We start from the raw sequence: 9,674 nt of genomic DNA, 5'->3' as shown, positions 1-9,674 counted from the left end.
CTTACTAAACTCACTTCTTGGTTCTGGTAGTATTGGTTTTTTTTTGTAGACTCTTTAGGATTTTCTTTTTTTCCTTTTCTCTTTTTCTTTCTTTGTTTCTTTTTCTTTTCTTTTCTTTTTTTTTTTTTTAGGATTTTCAACATACACAATCATGTTGTTTACGAAGAGTGGCCGTTTTACTATTTTTCCCAATATGTATGACTTATATTTCCTTATGTTGCATTATTCCACTGGCTAGAGCTTCCAGTACAATGCTGAACAAAAATGTGAAGAGTAGACATCCTTGTATTGTTCCCTATTTGCAGAGGGAAGGAATTAGAATAATGTTAGCTGTTGGTTTTTCATAGATGTCCTTTTTTAGATTGAGGAAGTTCTCTCCTATTCCTAAGAGTTTGCAAAGAGTTTTTATTAAGTATAGGGTTTGCATTTTGTGAAAAGTTTTCTGCTTCCTTTGAGATTTTTTTTAAAGTGTGTTAATTGGTGAGTTATGCTGATTAATTTTTGAATGTTTAAGCAATTTTACATTCCTAGGATAAAGCCCATTTAGTCACAATGCATCATTCATTTTATATGTTGTTAGATTCAATTTGCCAAAAATTAGTTAAGGATTTCTGCATCTGTGTTCATGAGAATATTAGTGTGTAGTTTTGTGTGTGTTTTTTTTAATTTTTTATTTTTATGTCTTTGGTTTTTGCAATAGAATAATGCTGGCATCAAAAAATATGTTGGGACATGTCCTCTCCTCTTCTATTTCTAGACTTAGTGAAATTGGGATTATTTCTTCCTGAAATGTTTGGTAGCATTCACCAGTGAAGTCACCCAAGCTTGAAGTTTTCTTTGTGGAAAGGCGTTTAACCATGAATCCATTTATTTGGCAGCTATATGGATATTCTGTTTATCTTTTTCCTCTTGACTGATCTTCGGTAGTTTGAGTTTTTCAAAGAATGTGTCTATTTCATTGAAGTTGTTGGATTTAGTGGCATAAAGTTGCACATAATGTTCCCTTTTTATCCTTTTAATGTCTGAGGATTTGTATTCTCTCCTGTTTTATTCCTAATACTGATAAGTTTTGTCTTCTTCCTTTCCCTGCTTAGTTTGGCTAAAGTTTTATTAATTTCATTGATCCTTTCAAAAATTAGCTTTTATTTTGATTAATTTTCTCTATGTTTTTCTGTTTTCTATTTTATTGATTCTGCTATTTATTATTATTTTTATTTACTTAGGTTTACTTTGCTCTTCTTTTTATAGTTTCTTAAGGTAGAAGATTGGATTTTTGATTTGAGACATTTCTTCCTGTTGAATATAAGCATTCACTACTATAAATTTACTTCTTAGCACAGTTTTATCTGTATCTCACAAATGTTGGTATGTTGTGTTTTTATTTTAATGTTGTTCAAACATTTAATAATTTCTTTTGTAACTTATTGTTTGACCCATGGATTATTTAGAAGTCTATTGTTTAATTTCCAAATATTTTAGAATTTCCATATATTTTTCTGTTATTTATTTATAATTTAATCCCATTGTGGTTAGAGAACATATGTCACACGAATTCAATCCTTTTAAATTTATTGAGACCTGTCTTATAGTACAGAGTATGCTCTATCTCAGTGAACATTCCATGTTTGCATGAAAATACTATTTGTTCTACTTTTGTTATGTGAAGTTTTCTTTAAATGGCAATTAGTTCAACTTGGTGACAGTGTTGTTCAATGTTTTATATTCTCATTTTCTGTCTGTTTCCTCAATAAATATTGAGAGAGGAGTATTACAATCCCCAGTGACAATTGTGGGTTTGTCTATTTCCCTCTAAGGTCCATCAGCTTTTGCTTCAGTTATTTTGAAGGCCAATTATCATATGCATACACATGTAAGATTTTTAAAAATAAATTTTTATTACACATTTTTTCATTGTGAATTTCTCTTTATCCATGGTAATATTCCTTGTTCCAAAATCTTTTGTAAATATTATAATCCATTCCAGCTTTTCAAATTGAATGTTTTCTTTGCATGCGTCTTTCTTTCCTTTTATTTTTCAATAACAACTTTATTAAGAAAAAATTAACATACCATATAATTTGCCTATTTAAAATACATAATTCTCTGGTTTTTAGTTTATTCAGAGTTATGTAACCATCACCACTATCAATTTTAGAATATATTCACCACCTGCCCCCCAAAACCCTATCTATACCCATTAGCAATCATTCCTTTTTCCCTACTCCTTCCTCAGCCATAGGGAACCACTAATCTACTTTCTGTCTCTACAGACTTGCCTATTTTGAACATTTTGTAGAATGGTGATATTTTGTGTCTGGCTTCATTTACTTAGCATAATGTTTTCAAGGTTCATCCACACTGTATCAAGTATCAATACTTCAATCTTTTTTTATGGAGGAATAATATTGCATTGTTTGCATGAACCACATACTATTTATCCGTCCATCAGTTGATGGACATTTAGGATGCTTGTGTGAACTCCATGGATTTGCACTGAAGGATTAGAACATTCTGACAAGCATAACATTGTAGGACAGAGACAGTAAGGATGGGGGGAGAATGGATTGCAGACGGAAAGTCATTCCTTCTATGGTAAAATCTCTGCCTCTCTCTCTGTCTCTCCGTTTCTCTGTCTCTTAGAAATGAACCCACCAAAGAAATGAGTAAATCATGGATCTGACTTTATTCAGGGCCCAATCTCCCCAATTTAGTACCATGCTCCATTCCCCACTGTTGAGACCACTGAAGAGGAAAGTCTCTGAAATACCAGCCTAAATTCAGTGAACCTTTTTCAAATAAATCATTTCATTCAACTGAAGAATTTCCAGCAGACGAAAGAGCATAATATGGCATCCAGAACTCTTACACCAGGCTGTCTTTCAGCGGCTGCCAAAAACAAGGGAATATTTCATTTGGAAGTTTTCCGCGTTCTTATTTTGAGGTAAAGCTTTACTCTTATTTGCACACTGTATGGTCTCTAATAGCTCAAAATCAACTCTGGAAATCACTGGTCCTACCAGGTAGACAGCAAGGGCCAGGACATGACTATTGGTAGACTTTGTCCAGGGACGTGGAATTCCTGCTGCATCTTTGGTGCCGAAATCTCCTGTTTTCTATAAAGCTGGCAGCAACACAGTGAAGAAAAAGAAATTAACTCTCAGGCACAGGAGAATGAGACTCTCCAGGAGTGCTATAAGCAGAGCTGGGTTCCCACTGTGCACAACAGAGCCCTGCCCAGTGAGTGGCCCATGTGATAAAGCAGAGGCTGCAATTTTTCATGATGGGGAAAGAGGGAAGAAAAAAGAAGAGTCTGTGCATTCTTTTAATTACAGTGGATGACAAGGGATTTAAAGAGAAGTTTCAAATCTGGGTTTTTACAATTCATCCTGGCTGTGACTGGCTGGTTCAGACTCTCCTTGCTCCTTATCTGGACAATAGCAATAGCTTCCAAATCAGTGCCTCTTCTTTCAAAATTCTTAATTTCCTCCAGTCCTTCTTCTCTCCCACACATGGAAAGACAAGATGTCAGTCCCACCCACCCTCCCTTAAGTCATAAAAGTCATGTTTGCTTATAGTATAGAAGTGGAAAGTAAAAACGAAAAACATCCCTCCAGCTACTTCCACACATGCCCATTTTTTCTCCCCACTTGTATTTAGGCACCAGGCAGGTAACAGTTGAGGGAAGAGAAGGGTGGAAGATAATAGAGAGTATGGGAGCCCTTCCTAAAGGCATTCACATTTAAATTTAAAACAAACAAGAAAGACCAATAAACAAATCTTCCTCTAGACCAAATTTGTCCCTAAGCCAAATTTGCCACATCTGGATCCTCCCAGGCATTTCTAATACATGTACAAATATATCAGTATTATAGATGTAAATATGGATATTTAGATGTATGCTATGTGTAGGTTCTTACACAAGTAGAATTATAATGTACATACTGTCCTGAACTTTGCTTTTTCATGTACATTGAGAAGCTTTACTTGTTAGACAGTCTCATGACTAGCACTTTATAGATGGACGTTTGGCTTGTTTTCAGTTTTTAAAAACTTTTCTTTCCAAATGAAGCATTGTTCATCCTTGGATATGTGTCAAGGAGTATACACATAGGATAAATTTGGCAAAGTGGAATGGTCTGGTCAATTTTGATAGCTAATAGTAAAGTACCCTCCAAAAAAAGTTGTATCTATTTAATTCTGCCAACAGTCTTCTTCTATTTAACGTTGAACTTTTTTTTTTTTTTTCTCCTGTATGTGTCTCATTAGTTATTCCCATCAGAATAGCTGCTCTCATTTCACCGGTCCAGAGTGAACTATCCACAGAAAGTTTCTTTACTCTGTTTATTGAAGCACGGGAGGAACATAAATATGTTTTGCCTACATATAAAGTTAATGGCCTGTGGTAAAGAATGTAGACTTTTAAGCAGCCTTCCATGTTGTTTGGCTTGGGAAACACTGGGTTAGTGTGCTAGACACCTGGCCTGGGTTTGGAGGAAAAAGGTGGGCCTTCTTGGGCAGTGCCCGCCAAGTTGGATGATGGCCGCCTCCACCGAGCCCTTCCCTCTTGCTCAATGCACACATCACCATGTCTGTACTCAGCTGTTTCTCCTCTGCTAGGGAGGGACTGCTGCTTGGGGGATTGGAATGTGCTTTCCCTTTCTGGAGTCCTGAGGATCCGAGTTGGACTTCTGAGTGGGGCTGGAACTTCCTTTGAGTATTGGGTCACACTGTCCTAAGCTCCAGTCACCTCCTCTACCCTCTTCCACACTCTCATGTCATCTTCGTGAAAGTCTTGCTCGTTTGCCCAGTGGCCAAGGCCCCATTGCTGTGCCAGAGTCAAAAGAATGCTTGGAATAGTGAGGAAACTTTAAACATAGACGTACTGAGAAATAGAGCCTTGAGTAGTAAAAGTTTGCCAGCAAATGAAATGTTTCCGCAGATGTTAGGTGGTGGTGCTCGGGTTCTAACAACTTGCTCATTCCTCAGTCATGTGACCTCTGGGTACCATCTTATTTCCTGGACCTCTCCTTATTCCCTGGCAGATACTCTGCCCTTCCCCCTCTGGGAACGCCCATAGAATTTTGTTCACAGCTGTATTATTTATCACGTTGCTTGTTATCAGCCTGTGTGTTTATCTCCACCACTGGATTGTGAGCTATAGAAGTTTTTACCAATAACAACAATAATAACAATAGCAATAATATAGTGGTTCCTATGTACAAGGCACTCTTCTAAGTGCTTTATACGTATCAACTCGTATAGACCTCATACAACCCTCACAGAGTCTTGGTATCCCAATTTCTGGCAACTTCTCGAATATTCTGTGGTGATTCTTTCAATTTAGATCTCTCTTCCCCCACTTATCCAGAAGGGGCTTTGAAAAAATCTATTATTGCTTTACAATATATTAGTCCCTTAGCGAAAATATTCATAACATTCATACAATAAGAACATATTAAATAGAATAATAGTAAGATTGTTTTCTTATTTAGCCTGACCTCAAGGGTATTTATTTAGCCTTCCATACCATTAGTTTATATTAGAATGCTCTATTTCCATCCATTAGAGTAGAATAGCTATGTGTTTTCCCTTTAAAAAAAATAAATGAACTCTATAAGCATTAATACTTTAAAAAATAATCTGTGATTTTTCAAATATGATTTTAATTCTACAAACCCTTTTGATGAATAGATAAACATAAACAGACATATCTGGGCTCAAATCCTGGTTCTACAACTTATCAGCTGTGCAACCTGGGGCAAACTCCTTTATCTTTCAAAGCCTCGGTTTTCTCATTGGTAACATTAGGATAATAATAGCTTTTCTTATAGAGTTATCATCAGGAGTAAATAATACAATGTACATAAGGAGTTTAGCAGAGAGTATGGCATTTAGTGATCAACAAACATGTGCTTCATGCATCTTCGTTGTCATTATTATAAAATGCTGAGTTGGCACAAGGGACTCAGAAATTAGTAAGATGCTGTCCCTGTCCTCCAGGAGCTCAGCAATGTGGTAGAAGAGACAAGACAGATATGCAAACATCATCAAAAGTGCAACTGTTGCATTGTGTAGAAGGAACAGAAATAGCACAGAGGAGGAACAGAGGAGTGATTGTTTCTGTAGGGAGGATTCAGGAAAGGCTTGCAAGAGGATGTGATAACTAAGTTGAGTTTTGAGGAATGAATTTTTTTAGGTAGCCGAAGTTGGGAAAATGTATTTGATAGGAGAAAAGAACGTGTAAAGGGAGGGAGAAAGGAAAATACAAGATGTTTTGGAAGGAACTACAATTAGTAATGTTTGGTCGGATTATGAAGTTTTGGGAGTGGGTAAGGTTTGGGTGCTAAGAAAGAAAAGAGGCAAGGACCGGAGTTTGAAATGTTTTGCATGAAGCTAAAGAACTTAAATGTAGCATTGCCAATAGGGAGTCAGTAAAGAGTTTTAATAAGAAAAGAGATGTGATCAGGTTTGCATTTTGGAAAAGTCACTTTGGCAGGTGTGTGAATGGTAGATTAGAAAGGTGTGATGGTGGAGATCTGGAAACCAATTAGAGGCACTAGTCCAGGTGAGAGATAATGAGGCCTGATCAAGAGCAAACAGTAATGGGAACAGAGGGAAGCAAGATGCATTGAAGAGATACTTAGGAGGTAAGATGGAGGTGGAAGGAGGGACCTTGCTGGGATTTTCACACTAAGGCTGTCTGGCTCTTTAGCCTCATTCTTTTATGTCACAGATATTGGTGATTGTGTGCTGGAGAATGGAGAGGATGGTAAGGACAGTAACCAAGGTAGAGAATATAGAAGAAACACATGTTCTAGGGAAGGCGAGGTAGCGAAAGGGTAGTGAATTTAACTTAGCCCATGTTGAGTATAAGATGCGTGAGGGCCATTCCTGTGAAGATGGACAGAAGGCAGGCAAATATATGGATCCAGAGTTTGGGAGAGAGGTTAGGGCTGGAGGTATAGATTTGGGAGTCTTTAGGGTAACTGTGCAGTTAGGGGAATGGCTGAGATATGGAAGGCTCACCAAAGATATCTACATGATTAATTATCAAAATATCACTTCTTTGGACTTCAGTTTTATCATGTAAAAATACATTATGCCTTATAAAAGTTTATTCTCCTTTATTCAATCCCTTAGATTCTGGACCGAGGTATTTCCTGCCATTTCATGCCCTTTGCAACAGACGGCGCTGATGCCCGGCCAGGAAAAGGTGTCCGCACATGTTGGGGTTGGGAATGATGGGCAGATGAACCAAGGTGGCGATGCTCTAGCACAGAGCTGGGTATCCCGTGCCTTGGCCAGGTCTCCCCTGGGCACTGGTGTAAGGCAGGCGACCTTAGGCCTCAGGAAGTGCATGCACAACCGATTCTCCCAACGATGGCGTCTTGTAGCCCAGGTCTTACCTGAATCAGGTAAGAGATAGGCGGGGAAGAAGTCAACCTCCACCTTCACCCTCCCAGCCCACTGGAAGAGTGGGTATGGCCACACATGGCGTATGTGGATATGTGACCCTGGGGAGGGGGGAGGGCCTAGCTTGGAGTGCTAATGGTCCAGGAGGGCGTGAGGATGTGTTGGTGCGTCCTCCTGGACGCTGGGTTTGTGCGTGGCTGCACGAGGTGTGAGGGCCACGTGGGCGAGGTCCTCGGTCGTCATCTGCCAGAACCCCGAGTTGGAGAACACAAAAGTCCCCTAAGCCTCACCCAAGGCTTGACTCCCCTGCATTTAGTCATTCTGTTAGTGGGCTTGACCACCCCTCCAGGGAATGGAGACTGGAGTTCCTGGGAGGCTGCGCCTTCCCACTTCGGGTGGGTGGTGGTGGTGCTTACGAAGGTCACAGCCACAGGGTCCCAGGTCACAGCCACAGGGTCCTGGGTGGGTGGTTTTCACTGTGAGTTGGGGCAGCGCCCAGCAAGTGCGATAATAACGGGATCCCGGAAGAAGCGCTGCACTAGTAGCGGGGGTGGGGGTCCTGGAGGGCATGGGGGCGGTGGACAGCTGAAGGAGGTGTGAGGTGATGACGACAGCAAATGAGGAAAAGGGAAACACCTGCTTCTGGTTGACTCATCCAGGCTGGAGGAATAATCTAATCTGGAACGTAGCCGGTTTTTTTTTTTTTTTGAATTGTGTGAGCCAGGCAGCTAGGAAATCGCTGGTCTGTTTTAAAGAAAGTCGCTGTTTTCTGTAGAGAACTGTGGTGAGCATCAGATGAGATAATATACGCCTATGTGAAAAAGTAAAGAGCTATACAAATGCAGGATACGGTTTTATTTCGAATCTCTCAACCTATTCGTGTGAGTGGTTAGATGTACTTTAGGTGTGGGACCGTGGAATAGTACCAGGTGTGGGATCATGGAATGTACCTAGTAACGCAGGGGGTTGTAAGCACACTTTAGGGGTACCCAGTAATACTGTAATCTATGGAAACATGGAAACGACTCTCTGTCACTTGGATTCATTTTATCTGGTTAAGGGCGTGTTGAGCTCCGTTGTTTCTCTACCACTCATCTTTTGAACTGTTTCAACCAAAGACTTTTACCCAAAAATAAGCCTGAAGAGGAAGGAAGACACCAGTCACTTTGGGGGTACATGGGTTAAATTCGGAGGAGAGGGAAGTTGATGTGCTTGTAGTGATAATGTCTTTAATTTGTCTTGCCCTCACTATGAAATAGCATGTTGTATTAGGTTGGTGCAAAAGTGATGGCGGTTTTTGCAATTGTAACCTTTTAAACCGCAATTACATTTGCACCATCCTAATAAAAAGAGCTCTGGGCTGAGGGACAAGCAGGGAAGACCTAGTTGTGAATTTGACCCTTCAGTAGAAGGGTCACCCTGGCCATGTTCCAACACCTCTCTGAGCCTTAGTTTCTATCAGATGGGAAGAGACATTAAAGGTCATTCATGCATTCGTCCAGAGCTTGCATACCTGCCACAGGGTTACCCAGTCCCTAGTGACAGGGAACTTGTCAGGTCCCCAAATGGCTGAGCCACCCAGTCTCTAGACAGCCCTGACTGTTGGAAAATTCTTTATGTTGAATCGACATCTGTTTTCTCTACAATTTGCACTCATTGGAGCCATACAGAATAAAATGTCTGATGCTGCTTCCACAAATATTTGAGGACTGCTAACACATTTCCTTCTTCCACTCACTCCACAAGGCTTCTTTTCTTCCAACTAAACATGTACAGTTATTTTAAACAGGGAGGCAGTGTGGGGTAGTGGAAAGAACGCCAGCTTTGGAGCCAGACACATCTGCGCTCAGTTCCTACTCCCTTCATATACTAACACATAGTGCTCTGAGCTGCTATGGCTTTCTCTGAACACTGTGGATGAGATACTCATCTAGTCGTTATTGTGAGGAGCAGGGATAAATTGGGTGAAGAGCCATGCTACAGTAGGAGCTTAAAATATGAGAGCGGTTACATCTTCAGTGACATAATCTGCAATGCATTTTAATTGATCTTTTCTGAACAAATTCTTGTTTGTTTATGTGTCTCTTAATATCTGCTCTGTAGAGCAGAATAAAATACTTTTCTGTGAGGTCTAACTAGCAGAATAGAGTAGGATTAGCGTATGCTGGGTATCTCTCTAATTAGTCTACAGTCGCTTTTTTGGACCCAAAACATATATTCACTGTCAGCTAAAACCCTAAGTCTTTTTAACACGTGCTGTT

The sequence above is a fragment of the Rhinolophus sinicus genome, chromosome 8, assembly GCF_057876585.1.
Source record: "Rhinolophus sinicus isolate RSI-liver-muscle chromosome 8, RSI-T2T, whole genome shotgun sequence".
In the NCBI taxonomy this organism is placed as follows: domain Eukaryota; kingdom Metazoa; phylum Chordata; class Mammalia; order Chiroptera; family Rhinolophidae; genus Rhinolophus; species Rhinolophus sinicus.
The sequence above is the reverse complement of the archived record's forward strand: the minus strand, read 5'-3'. Positions refer to the sequence as shown.